A 27,475-nucleotide genomic window follows, 5' to 3' on the forward strand; every position below is an offset into this window, starting at 1 on the left:
ATATCTTTGTAACCACATATGGAATACAAAAAAGAGGCAAATATTTGAGACTTCAGACAGAGTTGTACAGTGGTGTAGCAGAAGATTAGTCTATAAGCCTGTAGCAAAGAGTATCATGGCACTCTGGGATTTTTAAAGGGGTGCTTGGAGTAAGTTACCTACCCAGATCAAGATATGTACAGATAACTCTGAACTTTTCAAGAGTTGATTCGCAACTTTTTATTGCCAAGAACATTGGTCAATCCACAAATAATTATACATGTGGATTCTCCAATGATTTTGTGATAAAATTAGTCTTGCATCAGCTTTCGGAGACTGTAGAGATATTTATACATATCGTGGATGGAGTCTGTATGCTTAGATGACCAATGATTTCCAGAAAGAGAATAAATACCATCCAGTAGAGTTCCTGAATGTGTATTGCCTGTGAGAAATTCTGTTACCAGAAACCCTTGACTATTCAAGATCCATTCATTTTATTGACCCTTCATTTTGGCTAAAATGTAGTGCTGAAATAGGTGGCAGATGCATGGATTTGGAATGAAGGTCAGTGAAGGTCCAAACTCATTGGACTTAATCAATGTGAGCTTTTCATTTACTGTATGTGGTTAACATGGCAGAAAAGTGTCTGTGTTTGTTTCTACTGATTGGGGGTAGAGATTCAAAATTGAGCAAAATCCTCTTGCCTAAAGTGGATTTTGATGAACCAATAATCGTCCAGATTATCAGGAACGACCGTTCTTGCAAACGCTCGTTCCCGATAATCTGGCGATCTAAATGTGCCGCCAATCACTAAATGAACGAGCAAAATGCTAGTTCATCGGGTGATCCTGTCGTTCATGCAGGCACCACCAATCATCATTTCTGGGCAGCAGATTGTGTGCTTTAAACAGCAATCTGTCGCCCATAAACAATGATTCTGTATGGGGAAGAACAATCACAATCGCGATCCCTTGTCCTCATACTGTGAGAGAGATTGCTGCATGTAAATACAGCTTTTTCCTTCATTGAGCGAGCTGCCGACTGTCGGGAAGGAAGGCTTCCTTCCTTACAATCGGCCACTCCGTCAGCCCGTCTAACCCAGCCTTTACAGGGAATGTCTGCTTTTCAAAATCCCAAATAACTATAGAGGTGGAACAGTCGATAGCATCTAACACAATGACTGACTTATCATATCGTTAAGGATTCTTTTGTAAGATGTGGACCTATAGTTATGGTCAAAGGTCTCTTAAAGTGACACTTCCATCACAAAGGTGTGTTTTTTAAAACGTTCCATATAATACCATTCAAATTTGAATACAATATGTTGTCCTACTGAGACTACTGCTACAGAGATCAGAGCAATCTCATTTTATTGCTACACAGGCAATGATTTATCTGTAAGGTAATGCTCTTTGGAATAGTAGTTGGGGAATTGAAATGATTGACAGAATAACAACTCTGGTTCTCTGAATAGGCCTAGATAAACATGCACACATAGGAGCAGTGTACTGATTATAGTAATGTGAGAAGTCCAGACCAGTCACAATGCCGGGATAGCATTTGGAAGGAGTGGTGCTCTAAACAACCCTAACTTTCCCCTGGTACGATGGTCTAACTGAGACCCTCTCCCATTCTAAAAGTCCAAACAGAGAGGAACCGTTACCTGATGACCTCCTTTTCTTCTTTTTAGCTAAAGATCTACTAAATGCAGGACTCCCCCTCTGCCATCCAAGATGACTGCTCCACTTCTTAGACTACATGATTCATACTGTTCATTTGGTAGTCCAATACACTTCCTGCTTCGACTGGATTGGCCAGCACTGGTCACCTGAGCATTACTGGCCTATCCAGGAGCAGGGCTGGACATGCAGGAAGTGTCTTGGAATAGAGGTGCACAGTATGCAGTGGAGCCATCTTGGATGACAAAAGAGGAGCCCAGGAATTGGCAGATCTGCATTAGAAAAGGTTAAAAGAAAGTCAGTATGTAACTGGGGAATGAACAGAACACTTCCATAGTGGTGGGATTTTTATATTTTTTTGGAACCTGAGCCTTAAAGAGCCAAGACAGGAACAACTAGTATACATAGCAGAAATTACATCCTGGAAACCATAAACCCATTGGTTTAGTAAGAAAAAAAAATACATTAGAGTATTCACATATAGGTTGTTAATATGTGATTACTTTTTCAATGGAACTGTTCCTTTAATGAGTCTCCTATCAACATCATCCCAGAGGAAAAAGTGACTTTGCTTCCCGTCATAACTAAGGAGACTACATTATTATTGTTTTCTTGTCTGGCGTTCCATTGAAATGCATTACCATTACAAATGCGTTCTCAGAATGCATTTAATGACCCCATCTCAGGGAATGTGAGACTCGCTAATCTCAAGTACACCCAACGCCATCTGATGATTTAGTGAGGTTTTTGGACTGAGGCTTGCACGGTAAAGTCAGTGTGAATACTCCCCTTCCATATATGCTGTTCTGAGCTAATGTAGTGAAGGCGAAAGACAAGAAATGAGTGGAGTGTTTGGAATGAAGAGCAGCTTCTAATTCACTGTAGATTCCGCGAAGCTGATCCTTTACTTTGACAAGGGAGGAGGGCAACAACCCTTACAGCATTGCACTGTATTAACTAATGAAGCTATCGACTTATGTGCCACTCGGTGCATAGATTTATCATTTGTAATACCATTTAGCTATTGCATACTGTAGCTGTACATTAACTCCTTCACTCCGTCAGATAGCATTAAACTGAAATCTAAAAGTAAAAATATCTCCGTACTCAACAGAGTGAAGTTCAAAATCGTTCCAGGCAAACATTAAGTGGGATTTTCTGTTAATGTACTTTGAGAGTCCATTAGCATTAGTTTTACCTTAGGCTTTGTCTTTATTGCAGTGCTCTGAAATTAAGAGACAGTTGTGGCATATTTAAAGGTCACAGACTGTTCAGGTTCAGCGGAGTCCTCTGGGTAGAAGGAAACCGGAGTCGGTGATGGGAATATGTACGGTATATGCCTGTTTATACATAAATACGGATAAAACGTGGTTATTGTGTATGCCAGGAAAGAGATGGCATTTGGAAAGATAGACACTTGGTTTGGCTTACTTGGCCGTATGTAAGAAATCGGTCTGAGAGGAAAACCAGTTTTATTGCCCCCAGCTACCAGCGAGAGTTCAGGTTTTATTTTACTGATGCCATTTACAATATGGAAGCTAATAGCTGGTTGGTGCAATAATATAAGACTGTTGGGCGAGGTTTTGGATATGCCATTAATGTTTGAGATCAGACCCTTTAAATGGACTGGCCTCCATACATGATAGTCGACGCCTGCCTTTTTATTGCTATGCAGGTCATTTAGGTCCTTTAACTTATATTAAAGGGGGTTGTCCAGAAATTGACTGTTTTCTACCAGGAACAGCACCACACCTGTCCATGGCATGTGTCTGATGAACATGGCTGAGCTGCAATACCACATACAACCTGTGGACAGGTGTGGTGCTGTTTTTGGAAGAAATCAGCCACATTCTTATAATCCTGGACAACCCTTTTAAATTAGATACAGATATAGACGCCGTTCTTAATAAAGCCCTATAGCTGGTGGAGGATGCGCCGACGTTATGAAGAGATGCAGGCATAGAAAATGATGAATGAGACTGGCCTACCGGCAATTTTAGACCTGGCATGAGCAGGGAGGAGTGGCAGATTGTGGTGCAACTAACCATTGCGCCACCCTCTGCGCATTAAATACACTTAATATAGGCGTATTTCAGTATAATAAATGACCCCTCAGTCTCTGAATTCAGTAACCACTCTTCGCTGGTAAGCATATTGCCTTCTGAATGGTGTTACATTAAATGCTCGTATCATTCTCCCTTTCGTGTATACAAATTTCTTCTGCTCCTCTGCAGCATGAGAGCTCCCATGTGCCAGCCGAATCACGGTCTGCTCGAACAGACTGCGCTTCAACAGTTTCCATCTGATCTAGTCTCCTTCTCTGGTGTGTGTGGACAGCACTCTGAAGTAAGTCCTCATGCCCATGACCATATGTATTTTTGTGGTCTGCAAACCGCGGATCCCCAAAATACGGATACCGGCCATGTGCATTCCGCAATCTCTGTAGGTCCCACTGTCAAAATGCTTCTTTTTGTCCGCAAAAGAATAGGACATCTTCTATTTTATGTGGGACGGACACGCAAACTTTACAGATGCATACAGCACATGGTGATGGAAATGAATGGGTCCGTATCCAATCCGCAAAAAATGCAGGTAGGATGCGGATAAAAATTACGGTTGTGTGCATAAGGGAAGAAATGTATTGTGGGAAGTGAGGGCAGCTGGATCACTGCAGATGTATTGACCCTGCGGTATGATCCCACCCCCACAACCAGGCAAGAATGGAGGAGATGATGCCCTGGTCGTCAAAAAACAGACAAGTTGCAGGCAACGCAGGTGATAGACGCAGTCAGTAGTTGTGGTGGCAATGGGACACGGATCCATGGTTTATTGTTTTATTTAAACATGAGAGGTACGCTGTAAGCTGAAATAATAAATTGTAAATCTTTGCTTATGTGGTTGTATGATGCATGTAGATGTCCTACACCAAAAACCTGGTTTAGCTGTAACCTTTCATTACCAGTGATAAAGTCATAAAAGCAGGTGGCCTCCGCTGAGTTTCATTCTCTGACTAACTGAAATAATGGCTCAATAAGACTAATGGGTAAAAAAAGTTGTCCTGTTAGTCAAAGAGAGAAATTTATTGGTGACCTCTTCCCATCCTAATAGTTCTGCTACTATAAGAACAACTTTAACCAGTCGTCCCCCTTTCAAGACAAATATTAAGGTCCAACATTCTGTTCTGATTAATTTCTTTGTAAATCATTTTCAGAGGCAGAGTTCTGTGTTTTTTTTTATTCCACATTGCCTGTATAGATATAAATTTAAATGAGAATGTTCTGGTTGCCTGCAGCCACCACTAGAGGGAGCTTGCTGCATACTGTTTATCCATTGAACTGAAAGGGTGGAATGTATCATGAGGAGAATATTTGAAGTCCATTTTGCTTGAGTCTGCTTTGTCTTACCTTATGCCACATTTATCAAATGTCTCATGTTGTTTGATAAAATTGTCTTATCCTTAAATCTCACACTTTTGTCTAGAAAAGCTACTCCAGTTTTCCTACTCCACCCTCCGACGGGAGCAAGATTGAGACTTTTTTGCGACTTTTTCTAAAAACTCTCTATGACAAATCTGGAGTGAAACTCATTAACATAGCTAAACACACCTGCTTTTCCACCCACATTACAAAACTGGAGTGAGTGGTCTAAAAATCCAAAAAGTCACAAAATTTTGCGCAAAAAGTAAAAAAAAATAAGTTCTACTGGGACTAATAGAGGCATACAACATGCTGTACGTGAGAACTGAGAAAACAGAAGTGGTGGAAAATGCTTCTGTCTTCTTTCCAGGGTCTCCGGCAATGTCTGACAGCAGGGGATCTGTCATTCTGCTGCCCCCCTTAAACCTGCGCCATATATATACTATGTGTGCATTCAAAGGACCTGGTCCGCCACCGTATATGTGGTGCATCTGCGTCAAGCAGTTATTACTACACACAATGTGTCCATTCACACCATAAGGATTTTCAAGTGTTAGGCCCCATTCATACGACCATGAGACCTCTGTGCCCATGTTGTGGGTCCGCAAAACACGGGCACCAGCCTTGTGAACTCTGCATCGCAGTGCAGACCCATTGACTTCAATTGGTCTGCAAGATGCGGCAAAAGATAGGACATGTTCTATCTTTTGCAGCGCAGAGGCACACACCTGGAAACACACGGAAGGGCTTCCACACCGCAAAAACATTTTTTTTTTTTTTTTTTTTTTTTTTTTTAGTTTTTAAAAGCTTCATTTTCAGTTGAGGAAAATACAACTTGAACAACACCAACAGTGGTGTAAAGTGGTACCGGACAAATACAAAGCATTAATAATTTAGACTGTGCAGAGTTAGACAAAGGACTGTTACATTTCAGTATGCAAAAAACACAGCCCAAATGTTCAATATTTCTCAAGCAATACATAGCGAAGAAGAAGAGAAAGAAGGTTCAGGATTCCATAAGGACTAACACTACGGATCTTCATGAAGGGAGTAGGTTATGATGTGGATCTCAATACTTAGGATTTCAAATAGACATTTCTAGAGGTTAGAGGGGAATTCAGTGTGATCTCGTGCGTTTAGGATCTCTTATCTAAGCTGAATTTAAAACAGGAGGATGGAATCTATATTTTGTCCATGGGGCCCATCTCTTCATAAATATCGAGTGTGTTCTTGACTCCCATGATGCTAGTTCTTCGAACCTGTGTATTTGGTCTACCTTGAGCCTCCATTGTTCCATTGTGGGAACAATTGTTTGCAGCCAATATTTGGGAATTAACAAACGGGCCGCTAGCAAGAGCTGTTTAAAGAGGTAAGAAGGAGCTAAGGAAGCTTTATTGTCGAAAAGAGTAAGTAAAGCCCCATATGGAGAAGCGGACATGTCGGAGGAGCAAATTTGGTTGCATAATTGAAAGATCTCTTTCCACCATTTGTTTATGGGGGGGCACGACCACCATATATGTAGGAAAGTGCCTGGTTCATCTTGACATCTCCAGCATTTATTAGAAGAGGGTCTGGTGAAACGTGCTGATTTAATAGGTGTTATGTACCATTGTGATAGTATCTTGTAACCGTTTTCCTGAGCCCTTACGCATCTGGATGATTTGTGAGGGGTTTCAAATAATGAAGGAAGGGTCTGGAAAGGAATATCCAGGCCCGTCTCTTTCTCCCAATAGCGAATGAAAGCCGGTTTGGAGGTTAGGGGAGGAGATCTCAATTTATTATATATAAGTGAAATTGTTTTTTTTGGAGGATTTGGATTTATTATTAAGGCTTCAAACCAGGTGAGAGGCCGCAAAAGCTCACCTTTTGAATTATTTTTCCGAATGAAAGTATTAATAAGCGGAATAAGAGTAAGGTCACAAGGTTGGGGCTTGAGTAGAGATTTAATAGTGTCAGACACGGGCATTAAGCCCTGAGGCTCCAGGAGATGCAGTATAGGTACTGTTGAGGATCTAATTGAGTTGGAGAAGTTGTTGCGAGGTCCAGAGGAAGCGGAACCAAGAATATCACTGATTATAATCAGAGGAGAAGGGAAGGGGGTTGAACAGTGAGATTGGTTCCACCATTTCCATGTTTCAATGGTAGCTTTAATTATTGGGTATGACTGTAAATTGATAGAGGGGGGGAGGATGGTACCAAGGCACACAGCACGGGCGGGCATGCCAATGATATTTTGTTCTAAGGCGACCCAGGACTTGTTTTTTGAATTCCTCAACCAATCGACGACTCTGGTCATCAATATGGCCCTCCCATAAAGTTCAGGATCTGGCAAGCCAATTCCTCCTGTAACTCTAGATCGGGACAGGAAAGAATAAGATAGTCTAGCTTTTCTCCCATTCCATATAAATGCACTAAATTTTTGTCTGAGGGCGGTATAGTAGGATTTTGGGATAGGAATTGGTAGGACCTGTTGAAGGTAAGTGAGGCGGGGGATGACAAGGGAAGAGAGAATGTTTTTCCTTCCAAACCACAAGAGAGTTGGGGCTGATTTATTGAGTTTATCTAACGCTTCAAATAAGGAGGATTTCAAAGGGGTGTAGTTAAGTGAGAAAAGGTCTGGGGTGTTTGAGCTAATCTCTACTCCTAAGTAGGTTACTGTTGAGGATGACCAATTAAATGGGGAGTTTTCCATCAAGGAACGTTTAAGTTGAGAAGATATGCCTGTACTAATAATTATGGATTTACTTTCATTGATCTTAAAGTCTGAAACCTCACTATATGTTCTTAAATGTTCCTGGATTAAAGGGAGGGAAACTCTGGGGTTAGAGGTCATGATCATGACATCGTCTGCGAAGGCGGCTAGTTTATGACTCCTACCTCCCAAACACGAACCTTCAATCCTAGTGTCTGCTCGGAGTTTTATTAAAAGGGGTTCCATAGCTAGGATGAATAAAAGGGGGGATAACGGGCATCCCTGACGTGTACCGTTATGTATTCGAAAGGGAGTGGAAAGATCGCCATTAACCATGACCTGTGCTGTGGCCTGCTCGTACATAGCAAATACCGCCTTGATATATGGACCAGGTAGGCCGAACCGATCCAGCACATGACTTAAGTAGTTCCAGTTTATGCGATCAAACGCTTTTTCAGCGTCGGTGCTGAGGAGTACAAGTGGAGTGGAAGTACATTTGGCATGGCAAAGTATATTAATAACTCTAGCCGTATTGTCCCTGCCTTCCCTACCTCGGACAAAGCCCACCTGGTCCACATGTACCAGAAGAGGGAGAAGGACTGCCAAACGGTTAGCCAAAAGTTTCGCTAAAAGCTTAAGATCTATGTTGAGTAAAGATATTGGCCTATAATTAGCACACATTTTGGAGTCCTTCCCCTCCTTAGGAATCAAGGCAATATGCGCGGACGTCATATCTCTAGAAAGGGAGATGTTTTGCAGGGTTTGGTTGCAAACCGTGAGAAGATGTGGCAGGAGTTGTTTCTTGAAAATTTTGTAATAAGAGGCGGGGAGGCCATCTGGCCCTGGGCTTTTACCTTGGGGCATTTGGGCCACAGCTAAGGATAGCTCTTTGATGGTAAATGGAGCCTCTAAGGATTGTTTCTGTTCAACAGTTAGATTTGGGCATGACAGGGGTTTCAAGAAGGTGTCAATTATTAAGGAGTGAGCAGAAGGGGAAAAAGAGGGAGGAATATTATAAAGGGCTTCATAGTAGTCCCTAAATTGAGCAGCTATTTTAGATGTAGCGAAAATTGGCTCACCTTTCGGTGAAGAGAGTTGGTGTATATAATTGTCTGCTCTCCTTGCCTTTATTCTGCTTATAATAAATTTGGTGGCTTTGTCACCATGTGCATAAAATTTATATTGGGAGTTAAGGTAATATTTTGCTGATTTACTCTGTAATAGGGCCCTTAGTTCTGCTCTAGCTTTGGAAAGTTCCTGAAGTTGAATTTCAGTCCTGGATTTTTTATGGCCTGCTTCAAGCTTCCTTATTGTGGAGAGGAGATTATTAATTTTGCCTTCCCGCAATTTCTTTAAATGGGAGCCAATGCTAATAAATTCACCTCTAATGAAGGGTTTATGAGCGTCCCAGGTGATTTGGGGAGATAATTCTGGAAGGGAGTTAAGTTTAAAGTACTCATCTAGTAACGAGGCTATTTTTCCAACCGCTTCAGTATTACCTAGGATAGATTCGTTCAATCTCCAACTAAAACTCTTGGGTTTTTGCATAGGGGAGGTTACCATTAGGTATATAGGAGCATGGTCAGATAGATGTATAGACCCAATACTAGCCTTTTGGCATAGTTGCAAGTGCTCTTTAGATATGAAGATGTAGTCTATACGGTGATATGAACCGTGGACATAAGAATAGAATGTATAATCTAGAGTGTTAGGGTATAGGGTGCGCCATACGTCTACTAAGTGGAGATCCCAGAAGAAGTTTTTAATGAACTTTAGGGAGCGCTTAGAATGGGGAGTTTTGTGTGAGGAAGAGTCTATCTGCGGATCGAGGGCTGTGTTAAGATCCCCTCCTACCATAACTATACCTTCCTTGAAAGAGGAAATTGTTTGAACTATGGAGGAAAGCCATTTAGCCTGATTGATATTAGGAACGTACAGGTTAATAAAGGAGTACATTTGGGAACCTATGTAACCTTTCACCATGATAAATCTGCCCTCTGGATCTTGGAGGTGGTTGGTAGGTTTGAAAGGTATCTTCCTCTTAAAACCAATACTTACTCCTCCAGATGAAGCAGTGGCCCCCCCACTATGGAACCAGATGGGATAATGAGAAAATTCCATGTTAGGGAAATGGTTGAATCTGAAGTGTGTCTCTTGGAGGAGCAGCACATCAGCTCCCTCCTTGCGCAGGATGGAGAAGATCTGGCTTCTCTTAGAGGGCGAGTTAAAACCTTTCACATTATAGGAAGCTATATGGATGTCAGCCATAGTTAATTATTATTGTGAACACATGAGTAAGGTGTGTGCTGGACCCCCAAGAGAGAACACTCACGATCTGAAGAGGCCCTACCCCATCCGGAGGAGAAGCTGTAAAACCGCAAACCTGCTTGTATCGCTGAATTGTCAAGAAAGTCTTTGTCAGGTACCTAAAATAAAGTAACGGGACAGGGGAAACAATGAGAACAAAAGAAAAATACAAAAAATAACATAGAGTGGAACGAGAACCACTAGTGTAAAGCATGGGGGAGAATTGGTCTAAGACCTGTTTACGTGACGTTTAGCACGTATGGATGCTACCTGAAAATGGGTTAGCATTTAAAAACTAACAAGCAATTGACAGGAACCCTAATGGGGAGCGAAAAGGGTCCAGTTAGGCTATAGTGGAAAAGCCTAGGGGTGAAGGGATTGAGTAAGGCCGATTAGAAAATGGAGAGGGACAGGGGTAGATAACTAATAGACATATGCATTGGAAGCATTATCTGAAATAGGCGAATTTAAACATGACTATTAAGGGGTTATATAGTGGATCTACTAGCAGAAATGAACTAGACTGTGCAAAAAGAAGCTGAATCTCTGGATAGATCCACTAAAGTCCTGTAGTTGAATATCACCCCTGTCCATGGTTATAGCTGGGTGGTTGAAGGTGTCACTCTTGTGCCAGTCTCTTGGGTGTTAGGTGACGGCCTCTTTTTCCCGTTTTGTGAGACTTAGGAGTATGATGCAGGGAGAAGGCAGCCGTTTCTGGAACTTCAGGTAAGGCAAAGAGGTCTTGAAACTGATCCCAGTTTTCTATTTGCATGGGTGGAATTTCGAGATGATCATAGACGGCCTCTAAATCAGCATGTGAGGTGATGTTAAATCGGCGACCACCTTGGGAGAAGGAGAGGCCAAATGGAAAGTTCCACTTGTATAAAATTCTGTTAGCCCTCAGCCATTCCGTTAGAGGTTTAAGGTGTTTGCGCTTCTTTAAGGTGGAAGGGGCCAAGTCCTGATAAATCGATACTAGCGCTCCTTCAAACAGAATGTCAGATCTATTTCTGGCAGCCTCCTGGACAGCAGACTTGACCTGAAAATTCAGAAACTTGCAGATGATGTCCCTTGGGGGTTCGTCCGCTTTCGGTTTGGGCCGTAAGGCCCTATGTGCCCTTTCAATTATGATCTCTGGTACAAAATCAGGGCCAAGGAGGGAGGCACAGAGAGAGATGATAGCAGCAGGGATATCACCAGGGAGAACGGTTTCAGGGATTCCTCTTACCCGTAGATTGTTCCGGCGTCCCCTGTTCTCTTGATCCTCCAAAGCGTTCTGCATCTCGTTCAGGTAAGTGCTACATCTACGGAAGGTGTTCGTTGTAGCTTTTTGGTGATCCAGCATCTGGGCTTGGTTGTTCTCGAGCGTCTCGACTCGCTCACCCACTTGCCTCATATCCTGTCGCATTGCAGCGAATTCGCTGAGCAGGGGCTCCAGTGCTTTATTTAAGGTATTTTTCAGGTAGTTCCTGGTGATCGGGAGGGCCCCCCTACCTTGTAGCTCTTCAGTATCGCTCTCTTCGTCCGATTTATTCTGCTGAGCTGTTTTCTGTTGTTGAGTCGGCGCCATCTTAGAATCACGTGCGACGAAAGCTGCAGCCGCTTTTTTGATGAATTTATCCATATCACCCCCTTGGACAAGATTTTTGTTAGAGCTGGGGTGTTCCCCTGCCTTGGGGTTGCCTATTTTCACCATTTACGGGTGGAAAGCAGAAGATTGCTGGTGCTAAAGCTTGTCAGTAAGACGGAGCTCAGAATCAAGCGGCCATCTCAGACCGGCGCTGGCTCCGCCCCCCGCAAAAACATTTTTGCATTTCCTATTTTTCGCCGCATATTGTGGATCATGGATCTATTGAAGTGCGGTTTGCAGTCCCCAACCATTCGTGTGAATGGTGCCTTATCAAAAGAGCGCATGTCCATGCAGTTTTAGGGTCCATTCACACGTCCGCAATTCTGTTCCGCATTTTGCGGAACGAAATTGCGGACCCATTCATTTTTATGGGGCCACAATATGTGCTGTGCGGATCCGCACTTCCGTGTCCCCAATTTCGTTCCCGAAAAAAATAGAACATGTCCTATTCTTGTCCGCATTTGCGGACAAGATTAGGCATTTTCTATTAAAGTGCCGGCGATGTGCGGTCCGCAAAATGTGGAACGCACGTTGCCAGTGTCTGTGTTTTGTGGATCCGCAAAACATATACGGATGTGTGAATGGACCCTTAGTCTTAAGCTCCTGACTCAGAGACTTCATTGGTAGATGTTTCAAGCCACACTTCAAGCTAAAAGGTACATTGAAAACCCAAGTTTTGTACTGTGGTTATACAGAATGAATATTTTAAAGCGTTGCTGTCTGCCAGGCAAACACACGCTTTTTTTTAGATCTAGCCTTTTCACTCAGAAACACTAGAGAGAGAGAGAGGAGCCTGGACCCAGTCATGGATTAGATTGCCAACTAACTGGTATGTTACTACAAAGCGGTTGCACAGGATTAGAAAAACATAGTTGCTTTCTTGCAGAGACAGCACCACACCAATCCGTGGGTGGCATTGCAGGTCACCACCATTCGCTACAATGGAGATGAGCTGCACCACCAGATATTACCCATGGCACTAATTCTTTAAGAAATCAGCCATGTTTTTGTAAAAATCTGCATTTTTTTGCAACTTACAAAGGTTGTCTAGATTTAAGGTACATGTCCTTCCTTTGTGACGAGGGGACATCCTCTGCGTCTAGAGGAAAGAAGGTTTGTACACAAACATAGAAGAGGATTCTTTACGGTAAGAGCAGTGAGACTATGGAACTCTCTGCCTGAGGAGGTGGTGATGGTGAGTACAATAAAGGAATTCAAGAGGGGCCTGGATGTATTTCTGGAGCTTAATAATATTACAGGCTATAGCTACTAGAGAGGGGTCGTTGATCCAGGGAGTTATTCGGATTGCCTGATTGGAGTCGGGAAGGAATTCCCCCCTGCCCCCCCCCCTCAAAAAAAAAAAAAAAAAAGAAAGAAAATTGGCTCTACATCATGGATTTTTTATTTTTTTTACCTTCCTCTGGATCAACTTGCAGGTTAACAGGCTGAACTGGATGGACAAATGTCTTTTTTCATCACGATTCTGTACAGTGGTCACATCCCTCAGTAGATCTAGAACTGTACTCGAATAGTGACCTAATGTGTCTTCTGACTGCTGGAAGGAATGCTGTATACTGTGAATTCAGAATGACCAACAATGGCGGTATGCAGGAGGTAGGGGCATAGCAAGCAAATGTTCTAACATTTCAGTGACTATATTGGTAACCAGATCATGTCTAATGAAAGTCAACATACAGTGAAAAGTGCATTTAATATTGATCCTATTCAATCCATGAAAATGCAATGGCGGGTAGATACACTTTCACATATAATTATGTTCACTGTGTGCAAAGGGACATCATGGTCTGGTTCACTGGTTGCCTTCAAGTAGGAAAGCATAACATAGGTCTCCCTACACTTTGATATAGTCGCCTTTGTGTGTATGACGGAGAGGCTGGGTGCATTGAGGGCTGCGTGCGCAGGGAGTGAGTTGTCTAAGTGAATAAGTACTGACTTTTGTTACGTGTGTGTTTATGACAGCTTAGCAAAAGCCCTTGTTCCCCTCCGGAGCTTTGTTGGCAGCTTGCAATCATAACAGCGTAAGAACCAAGATAACTGCAGACTAGCTGACAATATAATCTTTGGGGAGGATGATAGCGTTAACCACGGAAAAGCTAACCAGTGCTCCAGCATATAAGGCAAACGTACCGTGAGTGAATCTGCACCTGGGAGATGCTGGTCCTACCCAATTTTAACTTGTTCCTACCCAACAGTCTCCAGAACATACAAAGTCTGCGAGTAAAGGCATCAATCCATAACGTGTGCAGTTCTTGCAAGGTACAGAGTAATAGGACCAAAGCGTTATCAATAACACCACTCATCCACATCTTGGTAGAGCTGTAGTTTTAGCTTTCATGCTATGGATAATCGGTAAAAAATTTCTACTGAATATCTGTTCATTTTGTTTAGTTATATTGCTGCGTATATGCTAATGTGAATAGTTTATATTTATATGGTGGCGCTGAAGGAGATGTTGTGGACGACCATTGGTATGGCTCTGGGTGGTCTAAGGAATGGAGTCAATGGATAACACAGCTCTTCACATTTAGCCCCTTCATGGATTAATGTTTTGTGGATTGATCTCCAGGTTCTGGATTTTTTTGTAGTCGTAACTGAGGTAGTGTGTTGTGCTGGAATTATGATGCAGACTGTAACGGGCAGTAGACAAAGGATATGCGACAGCATAACTGGAAGAATATAAAGACTTAGAGGTTTACTAGGACTTGGATATTAATGACCTACCCTCAGGATAGATCATCAATATTAAATCAGTGGGGGTCTGACACCCGCCACCTTTATTGATCACCTCTTTCGGGCAGCTGCCGGAAACATAATGGAGGGAGCCTTAAAGGGATTCTGTCATCAGAAATGAGCCCTATAAGCTATACATATGGCGTTGTCCCTTGTAAAACACTGAATCCTAAAGTGAGTTTAACAAATGTCCCTGTGGCTCTATATTCATAAAAAAGTGGTTTATATCACCTGTCAATCACTTCAAAATGTGTCCAAGGGGACGTCTCATGGTGAAAGGTGCCCGGCTGCAGCCATCTCGTTTAGGTGCCCAGCGCCGCCTTCTGAGCTGAAATCGCCGCCCTCCCTTTTATTCGATCCGCCTACCTCAGGTGACTAACCTTCCTTGTGCCCAGCCATGCCCGCCTTTTGAAGGAGCCCAGCACCGCCTAGGTCTCCTCCTTTCATCAACAATAGATAGCCGTAATCTCGCGATGCGCGAACTTGCGCAGTGCCGGTATAGTGTTCCTTCCCTGTGCTGGCATCAGCCTCAGGGAAAGAACTGCACATGCGCGAGCTTGCACATCACAAGATTACGGCTATCTATCGTTGATGAAAGGAGGAGACATAGGCGGTGCTGGGCTCCTTCACAGGTGGGCGTGGCTGGGCACGACTGGGCACAAGGAAGGTTAGTCATCTGAGGTAGGCGGATTGAATGAAAGGGAGGGCGGCGCTGGGCACCTAAACTAGATGGCTGCAGCCGGGCACCTTTCACCATGAGACGTCCCCTTGGACACATTTTGAAGTGATTGACAGGTGATATAAACCGCTTTTTTATGAATATAGAGCCACAGGGGCATTTGATAAACTCACTTTAGGATTCAGTGTTTTACAAGGGACATCGCCATATGTTTAGCTTATAGGGCTCATTTCTGATGACAGAATCCCTTTAAAGGAAACCTGTCACCAGGATTTTGTGCATAGAGCTGGGGACATGGGCTGCTAGATGGCCGCTAGCTCATCTGCAATACCCAGTCCCCACAGCTCTCTGCGCTTTTATTGTGTTAAAAAAACGTTTTGATCCATATGCAAATGAACCTGATATGTGTCCTGTGTCCGGAGATGAGTCCAGCGGAAAGGAGCCCACCACCGCCCCGCGTCCTCCGAATCTCCTCCTTGCTGACTGACGTCACAGAGCTGGAGTGCCGAAATCTCGCGATGCGCGAGCTAGCGCATGCGTAGTTCGTTCCCTGTGCTGATGCCAGCACAGGGAATGAACATGATGCCGACACTGCGCATGCGCTAGCTCGCGCATCGTGAGATTTCGGTGCTCCAGCTCTGTGACGTCAGCCAGCAAGGAGGAGATTCGGAGGACGCGGGGCGGTGCTGGGCTCCTTTCCGCTGGACTCCTCTCCGGACACAGGACACATATCGGGTTCATTTGCATATGGATCAAAACGTTTTTTTAACACAATAAAAGCGCAGAGAGCTGTGGGGACTGGGTATTGCAGATGTGCTAGCGGCCATCTACCAGCCCATGTCCCCAGCTCTATGCACAAAATCCTGGTGACAGGTTCCCTTTAAGCAGAAGCTTCCGTCCATTGCTTTGTTTCCAGCACTGATGCCTGCCCAAAATAGCTGATTGGTGCTGGTGCCGAGTGGCAGACCCCCACCGTTCTGATATTGATGTCCTATTCTTAGGAAAAGTCATTAATATCTAAGTTTATGGAAACCTCTTTAACCACTTCCCGACTACCCATTGACTATAAAGGTCCTTGACAGTCGGGTTTATCTCTTAATGGACTTTTTGGAATGTCCATTCAGAGATCGCAGCTGCCGAGCAGGGGGCCCGCTGTCAGTGACAGCAGGGCACCCCAGAGAGAAGGCAGGGACCGTTCCTTGGTGTCCCTGCCTTCTAAATCGCTGTATACACAGCGCTCAACAGCAATCTGTCCCAGCCCGGTGGTCATGTGACCGCCTGGGGAGTGCAGAAGGTGTATACTGCTGTACAGTCTCTATGGGGGGTGTATTTCCCCTGTAACTGGGGCTACTATGTCAGCCTCAGTTACAGGAGAAATTAATAGTTAAAAAAAAATAATGTAAATGGTTAAAAAGTTAAATGTCCCCCAGTGGTCTTGTATGACCTTATGGGGGACACATAATATAAAATTAAAAATTTAAAAAAATTAAGTGTTTTGAGAAAAAAAAAAAAGTTTCACATTTAAAAAAATAAAATTTCTCCCCAAATCCGTCATTTAAAAAATGTTAAAAATAGAAGAAAAAAATATAAAATAGACATATCTGACATCACCTCCTCCGCAACGACCGGATAATAATATCACATGATCTATCCCATCAGATGAACCCCATGAAAAAAAAAAATATTGCGCCAAAACAGACTTTTTTTTTTTTTTAGTTAGCTCACCTCCCAAAAACATAGTGTTAATCAATCAAAAAGTCGTATGTACCCCAAAATGGTACCAATAAAAACATCACCTTATCCGGCACAACACCATAGCCAGGAAAATATAAAAAAAAATGGCTGTAAGAAAATTGCAACACAAAAACATGATTTTTTTTTCGAAGAATGTTTTTATTGTGTAAAACAAAGGCCTCTTTCACACTTGCGTTGTTGGGATCCGGCATGCACTTCCGTTGCCGGAGGTGCCTGCCGGATCCGGAAAAACGCAAGTGTACTGAAAGCATTTGAAGACGGAACCGTCTTCCAAATGCTTTCAGTGTTACTATGGCACCCAGGACGCTATTAAGGTCCTGGTTGCCATAGTAGGAGCGGGGAGCGGGGGAGCAGTATACTTACAGTCCGTGCGGCTCCCGGGGCGCTCCAGAGTGACGTCAGAGCGCCCCATGCGCATGGATGACGTGATCCATGCGATCACGTGATCCATGCGCTTGGGGCGCCCTGACGTCACTCTGGAGCGCCCGGGGAGCCGCACGGACGGTAAGTACACTGCTCCCCCGCTCCCCACTACACTTACCATGGCTGTCAGGACTTTAGCGTCCCGGCAGCCATGGTAACCACTCTGAAAAAGCTAAATGTCGGCTCCGGCAATGCGCCGAAACGACGTTTAGCTTAAGGCCGGATCCGGATCAATGCCTTCCAATGGGCATTAATTCCGGATCCGGCCTTGCGGCAAGTGTTCCGGATTTTTGGCCGGAGCAAAAAGCGCAGCATGCTGCGGTATTTTCTCCGGCCAACAAACGTTCCGTACCGGAACTGAAGACATCCTGATGCATCCTGAACGGATTACTCTCCATTCAGAATGCATTAGGATAATCCTGATCAGGATTCTTCCGGCATAGAGCCCCGACGACGGAACTCTATGCCGGAAGACAAGAACGCAGGTGTGAAAGAGCCCAAAGAAATACATATTTGGTATTGTTGTGTCCGTAATGACTGGATCTATAAAAATATTGCATGATCTACTCCATCCAGTGAACGGTGTAAAAAAAAATTGACACCAGACAGCTTTTTTTGTGACTTCACCTCCCAAAAAATGAGATAAATAGCAACCAGAAAGCCAAATTTACCCCAGAATGGTGCTATTAAAAATTACAGCTTGTCCCGCACAAAATAAGCCCTCACGCAGCTCATTCAACAAAAAATGGCGTATCCCCAAATAACAGTTTACGACCACAATTGGGAGCTTACTGTATTCAAGAGAAAATGGGTAGCAAATTGTGGGGGGATATTCTCCTGTTATCTTATGTGAAAAAGAAAGCACCATTTTCTTGTAAATAAAAAATTTAGTTTTTCATTTTCACACCCAAGTATTAAAAATTATATGAAACACCTGTTGAGGGAAGTGCTCGCTACACCACTTAAAAATTCCTTGCGTGGTGTAGTTTACAAAATGTGGTCACTTTTTGGGGGTTTTCACTGTAGGGATGCCTCAGGGTCTCTTCAAATGCAACATGGTGCCCAAAGACCATTCCAGCAAAATCTGCCTTCCAAAACCCATATGGCGCTCCTTGCCTTCTGAGCCCTGCCATGTGCTTATACAGCGGTATACAACCACACATGCTGTGTTTCTGTAAACTGCAGCATCAGGGTAATAAATATTGAGGTTTGGTTTGTTGTTAACCCTTGAAGTGTTCCAGGAAAAAAATTATGAAAATGGAAAATCTGCAAAAAAGTACAATTTTGAAATTTCACCTCTATTTTGCTTTAATTCCTGTGGAATATCTAAAGGGTTAGCAACATTTCTAAAACCAGTTTTGAATAGTTTGAGAGGTGGTGTTTCTAAAATAGGGTCATTTATGGGTTGGTTCTATTATGTAATCTAAAATTCTAAACCTAAAAACGTCCTAAAAAAAGAAAATTACATTACTAAATTTATGCCAACATAAAGTAGACATGGGGAATGTTAATTCATGAATACTTTGAGGTATCTGTCTTAAAAGTTTCGTTAACTTTTGGATTTTTTATGAATAAATGTAAAACATTGACTCAAATTTACCATTAACATGAAGTACAATATGCCACAAGAAAACAATCTCTGAATGGCTTGCATAGGTAAAAGCATTCCAAAGTTGTTACCACATAAAGTGACACATTGAGTAAAAAAAATGCCTGCACAACATTTCACATACAAACAGTAGAGCTGAGAAATGGAGATCATTCTAAATTAAAGTAGTATTATACCTATTATAAATGGAAAAATAGAAGCTCTTTGCGCACATTTTTGATCAAACGTGTGTCTGGCCCATCTACCAGGCGTCAAAGTGGCTTCCGCAGATGGATACATAACACTAATATACCGCCTCTCTTGGACTTACCTAAGCCTGCAATTTTCAGGGCAGTGTAGGAACATGCCAGATTTGCAAACTTATGCCTGGTCAGGAAGGGGGCAAATGGCCCGGTCTAGAAGTGGTTTAGGTTCAAATACACCTTGAATTGTTGTCTCTTCTGGTTCAGCCAAGGGTGTATGTGTTTTGAATGGGGAGAGAGGTAAGATATAATGCCAGGCACCTCTGACACAAAAAAGGATTGGAAGTTAAAATTTCTGATCCTTCGATCTTGTCTTGTTTATGGTGGGACTGGTCATGAATCTAATGTGTATATGGAGAGCTCGCAACTCTCCCCTGACAGATGGATTTAACGGATACTGTATTTTTCACTTTATAAGACACACCTGAATATAAGACGCACCTCAGGTTTTAGAGGAGGAAAAAAAATATATATAATTTCAACCAAAAGGTAGGCTAAAACATGTGCATACCTATGGATGAGGGGAGTTATAGTCATATAATATAAACACTGTCCAGTGTACCGTAATTAGCCTAAGTGCTATGACCCCCCCCCCCCCATCATCCATAGGAATGCACCCATGTACTGCAGTACATGGGTGTGTTCCTATAGATGAGGGAGCTTATGGTCACATTTAATATACACAGGTCAATTATGGTACAATCCCTGGACAGTGTTTATATTACATGTGGCTTTAACCCCCCTCATCCTTAGGAATTCACCCATGCACTGCTGCACATAGGTGTATTCCTTTGAATGAGGGGGGTTATAGTCACATTTAATGCAAACATTTAGGCCAATAATTGTACAGCTCCTGGACAGTGTTTATATTAAATGTGACTATAACCCCCCTCATCCTAAAGAGTGCACCCATGTACTGCAGTACATGGGTGTATTCCTATAGATGGAGAGGTTATAGCCTTATGTAATACATATTTGTCCAGGCTGTCACTCACCAAGTCTCAGGTGGAGACAGCCCAGTAGTCCCAGGGGAAAGCAGTGCTGACTGCAGTAATGCTCCTTTGCTGTGGCGAGCGGTCGGGCAACTGACTAAACTGATTGGTGGAGGCGTGACAGCCATATTTCTGGGCATGTTCGCTTTATAAGACGCATTGACTCCCCCCCCCCCCCACTTTGGGGGAAAACAAGTGCTCTGAAGAGTCTCCTCACTAGGATGACATATTGTGCTGTGTTCTCCTATAAAGAGGTGAATAATTAAAAATATATATATAGCGCTCCGTATGCTATACATTGGCATAAATCGGAGGTGTATGTTTAGAAACACTCCTGATGTATACCTTTGATGTAAGGCAAACACAAGATGTGAGGCATCTGGGAGAAAGCATTTGACTTTGAATTGGAGCAGCAAATGTCGAGCCCAGGTTGCTGAGCAAACCAAACCTATGCAGAGAATGTATTTGTAAAAGCCATGACTTGAGGCTGGGAAGCAGTCATAGTGAAAGCAAGCCATGAAGTTATCATCAAGAACACAGAAGTTACAGGCACCTAGAACACGTCTAGTGCTATATATTCCAGCATCACAACTGGCTCTTTATAGAGGTTGTGAAAGAATGAAGGGGGGTTGGTAAACCCCTTCACTTAGCCGGATCCTAAAAGAAAGATGACGTACCGGCGCTGGCTCCCCACTCCTTTTCCTCCTGGCCTGCAATGCTTCACTGGGCTCCCTCAATGTCAACATCTGGTTGGACATTGCCAGTCACTGGCCGCAGCGGAGACCAAATCACCTTGCGTCATGTAACCATCCGTAAGGGGAGTCGGTCATTGCCGCAGAAAATCACTGACCAGAGCATCGCAGTCCTGGAGGAGAGGGAGCTGGTGACTGTAAGCGGGTAAGTCATCTTTCATTTACTGGTCCGGCCAAGTGTTTTTTGTTTTTTTTCCAAACCCCCCCCCCCATTCTTGCGCAACCCTTTTAATCCCCTGTGCTGATGACGTCATTGACCCAAGCACCCAGAGAGTAACTTTGAGTAACATTAATTCTGTATAGAAGGCCATAGACTGAATTACTTTTGGATTGATCTTCTGTGCTCCTTGCATAACATCTCTGTGAACTTCCATGTTATTTCTAAAGCAAGAGAATGTGTGAGTAGCAATGGAAGAGGATTGAGTCTGACTGATCTGCTTCATCCCATGAGATAGTAATGCATATTCATATGAGATGGTTTTTTCTGATTTAGATTTCGGTTTTGCTGTATATGATTCTGAAGGCGGACATCTTGCCTGAGCTGCTGTTATCTGCATTCAGAGATGTACTTTACAGCAGCCCTGGGGACCATAAGAAACTGTAGTCTGGAGATGACTCATTGACTTCTATCGGTGTTGTGAGCATGCTCCCTGACCTAAGCAGAGTCTTTGTGCTGCGTGGGTGAGCTTAGTTGTCATCATCAATTGTTGGTTGTTTCATTAAACCTGCAAAACGCAAAAAAAAATATTTTACACAGAAATCTGATGTAAACAATAGGTGATTTTCTGATGAAGCAATTCCTTTAAGTCTTCTGATCCATGGCATAAAGAACAGCGTCAAGTTAAACTGGCTGTAGATATTAAATATATGTGGAAGATACAGGTTTGATGATCAGCCAGCAAGTTATTGACTGTAGTAGTCGGCGGACCTTCAAGGGGTTTTCCAGGATTAGTACAGAAAGCCTAGTGTACATCTTCTCTGTGCTTTTTCTTTTACAATTTGGACTCTTCTAACTCGTTTTTACCATATACATAGATCACTCTAGTTTCTTTTCATCTTGTATGTAGCACTTCCTGTTGCTCTAACCAACCAAACCCATGATGCTCTTCTCCTTTCTCTGCCACATCTCCAGTACCCCCCCCCCCCCCCCCCTCCCACAGCCCGGAACGGGAAATAGGAGCAATAAATGCAAAGGAAATATATAATGAAAAGTGTGAAAAGTGACAGCTTTCTTCATAAATGATTACCGTACCCATAAGACGCATTCTGTCGTCCGTCCCCCCCCATTATGGAAGCGCTTCATTAGTTCCGGAGGACCTTGAAGCGGTGAAGGATCTGTACGCTTCCTGGTCCTCGGCTGTCGGCTTTGAAGGTTGCGCACAGTGTGGGGGCGCGCTGTGACCTCACGCTGTGCGCACCAGTTCACTGCACAGCAGACGGAGGAGGAGGAAGACCGAGCGTGGGCTGTGAGGAGCAGCGGCGTCCCGAGCAGGAAAGGTAAGTGTTTTTTTTTATTTTATAAAACATGAGGCACTGGGGGCAATATGGACATGCTGGAGGCTGATATGGGGGCAATATGGAGATGTTGGGGGCAATATGGAGATGATGAAGGCTGATATCGGGGCAATATGGAGATGCTGGGGGCTGATCTGTGGCAATACAGAGATGCTGAGGCAATATGGGGCTGCTGGGGGCTGATGTGGGGCAATATGGGGCTGATGTGGGGCAATGTGGGCTGATAGGCAACAGGGACTGCTGGGGTCTGATGTGGGGCAATATGGGGCTGATGTGGGGCAATATGGGGCTGCTGGGGGCTAATATGAGAGGCAATGTGGGCTGATCGGCAACTGGGACTGCTGGGGGCTGATATGAGACTGCTGGGGACTGATATGAGACTGCTGGGGACTGATGAGAGGCATGAGGCTCTTATCTGAGGTCTGATTGGGGGTCTGATCTGAGGTTTTGTTGGGGTCTGATTAGTGGTCTGACCTGAGTTCTAATGAAAAAATTTTTTTTTCTTATTGTCTCCCTCTAAAACCTAGGTGCGTCTTATAGGGCGAAAAATACGTTATTTTAAAGGGGCTTGCATTCTGCCCTTGCTCCATTTCTGCTAGTACTCAGTCTGTGTATGTGTCACAGTGTTTTGAGCATGAATCAGAACGCTCTGGATGAACAATTATGAGTACTGCATTTACAGAACAAGCGTATATACTTTAATGCTAGTGCTCCTTTAGGGAAGTTTATTCTCTGCTTATCAAGTGCTCAGGTTTTAATTTTCTGGAGCTCTCAGGTATCCAGAGATTTGTGTTTTCGCCGTGAACAGACTGCGATCTAATTAAATATTTTGAGTTTGCGGCTTATCGTATGTCTTCACGTCTTCCACTGATACGTTCAGGCTGCAAGATCCATGTGGCAAAGCATTGTTATTCTCCTGCCGTTAATTGCTATTTCCACCGGTCCTTAGATCCTGCACTTAAGCCCTCATCTCAACCTTGAGGAGCATTGCCTACGTTGATGGCACTATACAAATGAATTATGCATGCATAGATTTCTTTTCCGAACAGCATTTTGGCTTGTGTGGGGAGCAGTTTCCATATAGCATGATTATTAATATTAAACTATAATGCATACTTATTATGCAGCCCTATGGCGTTTAACCCTTTGCCTATCTTGGTGGCCTTCAGCACACCGGGGGGATTACCAGCCGCAGCATTTTCCAGAAAAGCTCTGCTGCCATGGCAACATCTCCATCCCCCTTGAACAATCTGATATAGAGGACATTTCACCTGGAATAAACAGAACCGAGATGTCATGTGAACTTTTCTTTTTGGCCATGTATATTTTTGGTCCAATGCAGGAGGAGGGAGGGAGGGGGCAGTTTGTCATTCCAGATTCCCGCATGATGTCTTGTGTTCACATAACCACCCACTCATATGCCACTATCCGGTGGAGCTAGGGACAGCTTCCAGCATTCTGCCTCTTCCACTGAGCAACACAAATACCAGTTTGCTTGGAAAGGTTTCTGGCAGCCTGGGGACCTGTCTGTTACTTGTGTAGCAAGCTCGGGCTGCGAGGAGAGTCTCCAGAAATATTCACGTGTATAGTATTTTACATCCTTTTCTTAAGGCTCGGGACAGGAGAGGGAAAATGTCTTGTTGCGGAATAATCCACTTAGTTCCTCAAACCAATACAGGGTTAACCCTACCTTTACACTTCTTGTGATTATCATCATCCTGGAGAATTCTTGTTAGAAGTACCAAAGCCAATCTTACAAACCTGCAATGGTCTTAATTGACTTTGATGTTTGTCTTTGTAACAAACATCAAGGAGCTTCCGACACGGATGTGAACTTGGCCTAAAAGGTTTTTCAGAAGCCCTATTCCAACTTTCTTAAATTGAGCCCTGTAACTTTTTATACAAGACTTCATTCTGAAATGCTCAGACATTTTTACAGAACGGGGAGAAGATTCATACCACCGACTCCAGAGGATAGATCTTGGGTAAAAAAATAAATCTGGACCCCATGAGTAATGCCATTTGCTAAAGTGAAACAACCCCTTTAAAGGCTATGTACACCTTCGGAGTCAATTTTTGTTTGATTGCATTGTACTCATTTTTGGTTAAAAATTATATTTTCAATTGGCCTTTTTTAAAAATATTGAGCCATTTTGTCAAAAAGGGTTAGGCTACTTTCACACTAGCGTTTTGGCTTTCCGTTTGTGAGATCCGTCATGGGCTCTCACAAGCGGTCCAAAACGGATCAGTTTTGCCCTAATGCATTCTGAATGGAAAAGGATCAGCTCAGAATGCATCAGTTTGCCTCCGTTCCGTCTCCATTCCTCTCTGGAGGCGAACACCATGCTGCCTGCAGCTTTTTTCTGTCCGCCATGTGGTGCGGAGCAAGTCAGTGGGATCCGTCCTTGCACGGAGACGGATCCGTTTTCTCTGACGCAATATGGCACAGTAGAAAATGCATCCGTCTCCCATTGACTTTAAATGGAGTTCATGACGGATCCGTCTTGGCTATGTTACAGATAATACAAACGGATCCGTTTATGACGGATGCATGTGGTTTTATTATTGTAACAAATCCTTTTTTGCAGATCCATGATGGATCCTCCCAAAACGTCAGTGTGAAAGTATCCTTAGGGTACTTTTACACTTGCGTTGTTTGATTCCGGCAGGCAGTTCCGTTGCTGGATCCGGCAATCTGTATGCAAACGGATACCATTTGTAGACTGTTCCGGATGCGGATTTGTCTCACAAATGCATTGCAATACCGGATCCGTCTCTCCGGTTGTCATCTGGAAAAACGGATCCGGCATTTATCTTTTTCACTTTTTTAAAAGTCTGCACATGCGCAGATCGCAAAACCGGATCCGTTTTTGCCAGAACACTTGGCATTAATGCATCACAATGGAAAATAATGCATTATCCGGCATTCCGGCAAGTGTTCCGGAATTTTGGACGGAGAAAATACCGCAGCATGCTGTGGTATTATTTCCGTCCTGAACAGTCAAAAAGACTGAACTGAAGACAGCCTGATGCATCCTGAACAGATTTCTCTCCATTCAGAATGCATGGGGATAAAACTGATCAGTTCTTTTCCTGTATTGAGCCCCTAGGACGGAACTCAATGCCGGTAACTCAATAACTGTTCTAGCTTTGTGACTGGTTCTTTCACTTTTTTTTTGTGCAGGTCATCTAATAACTCTTATCTCTAAATCTCTAAGAGGTCGCAAACACTTGTTTAAGCCATATTCTAATCGGTATGATAAGGATTGAGCTTTGAGGAGCTTATAATGTAAGAGAGCAGAGATAAGGAGCCATTCAGCTCCACAAATGACAGAAAAGACAGAAAATCCACAGGCTGCTACTAGAGCATCTCAGCTATGTACACAAAATAGGATTCCATGTTTTTAATATCTACAATTTTATAGCTCAAAATATGTAAAATGCAATTTTAAAAAAATGCCCCAAAAGTGTACATAGCCTTTAACTGTATCTGCTGGTTTTCATTGGTAGCTTGGCAGGAATGTAAAGTTTCATCCCATCTGAAAGCGACATGTTCAGTGGAGTCCATTAAGCGGTATCACTTTCCATACTCCAGCCGTCTAATTTCCTATCACTTTGTATTTAAATTATCTCGGCTTAACAATGGTACCACATGTTGTTTAATTATGAACACTTCAAGGAGCGCTCCACTATCTCAGACTTAGAATGTGATTTACATAATTGTTGCGAAGTCTATAGTATTAAAGGGAATTAAAATTGGGAAAAGCGACCCATACAATATACTGGTTACTTTAGTTTTCTTCCCTTTAAAGGGAACCTGTCACCTCCAAAAAGGCATATAAAACTGCCAGCATTACCTTTATAGTAGCCCCCAGTCTGTTGTTAATGATGTGTTTGATCCGGTAATCTGATGCTCCATACATGACAAAAACGATATTTTAATCGCCATCAGCGCTATCTCGCCGGGCAGTCTGAAGTCAAGGGGGCAGCGGCCTCCTTGCTTCAAGTCCAGATAAACACATGCGCAGTGCGCTCCTTGTTACTGTGCGATCCCGGCTCCCGCAGTTAGCCGGGTTTCATCAGCACACCGCGCATGCGTGAGACTAACGCAATCCCAGGCCGCACTGCAGGATGTCAATCGCACAGAAGAGGGGACGGTTAGGGGGCGTGCTGATCTTGACTTAAAGCAAGGAGGTCTTTGTCGACTGACCGGCGAGATAACGCTGATGGCGATTAAAACATAGTTTTTGTCACATATGGAGCATCAGAGAACCAGATCAAACACATCATTAATAACAGACTGGGGACTACTATAACGTAATGCTGGCGGTTTTATATGTGATTTATATGTATATATAATTTTTTTTTTTTTTTTGCTGACTGAAAAACATCTTCGTATACTATTATACTTATATACATACGTTAGTATGCATGGCCACCATTAAAATGCATCATCAGCTTCTTCATGACCGATCCCAAGAAATGGCCATGTGTGTGAGGCTTTACTGGTTTTATTCTGTGTCTCTAATTGCAGATAGATTGGCGGTTGTGGCATATGAAATTGCAGCAAATAGCTTAAAATTGTGCTCCGTAATACTCATTGCCTGCGGCTTGGTTGTCGGACTGATGCTGAATTGGCTGAGGTGTTTGATTGGGTTGTCTTTGTATCCTGCGCATGAATATTTAACTACCTCTGAGAGAAGCCTCTCGGAGCAGACAGCGCAGCGAGAAGCTGTAATTTCCTGCTGTTTCTCAGACACATGGGACAGGAATAAAATGTGCAGAATTTATTGCACTGAGAACAAATAATGATACGTTCTTTGTTACTGACCCTCACACCAGATTACACTGCGAGAGAAGTCTGTCCAAGCTAATAAGGCTTGTGATTTCCAATTGTCTCTGGATATCATTTATTAATGAAATCATTTATTTATTTTCATGTGGTGGGTACGGGCGAAATCCGTAGAATTTCATACTTCAGGTGTTTTCATTAGTGTATTAGATTTTTTCTCAGTTGTTTGGTCCGTTTTAATTTTAAACCCTTTGAAACC

At 43.3% G+C, this 27,475-nt stretch overlaps 1 protein-coding gene across 6 annotated transcripts in view; it reads left to right on the top strand.

The window, feature by feature from the left end:
- MAGI3 (membrane associated guanylate kinase, WW and PDZ domain containing 3) overlaps positions 1 to 27,475 on the top strand; it is a 345,070-nt gene that overhangs the window by 238,850 nt on the left and 78,745 nt on the right. The window lies entirely within an intron of this gene.

This window comes from Bufo bufo, chromosome 3, assembly GCF_905171765.1.
Source record: "Bufo bufo chromosome 3, aBufBuf1.1, whole genome shotgun sequence".
Classification (NCBI taxonomy): domain Eukaryota; kingdom Metazoa; phylum Chordata; class Amphibia; order Anura; family Bufonidae; genus Bufo; species Bufo bufo.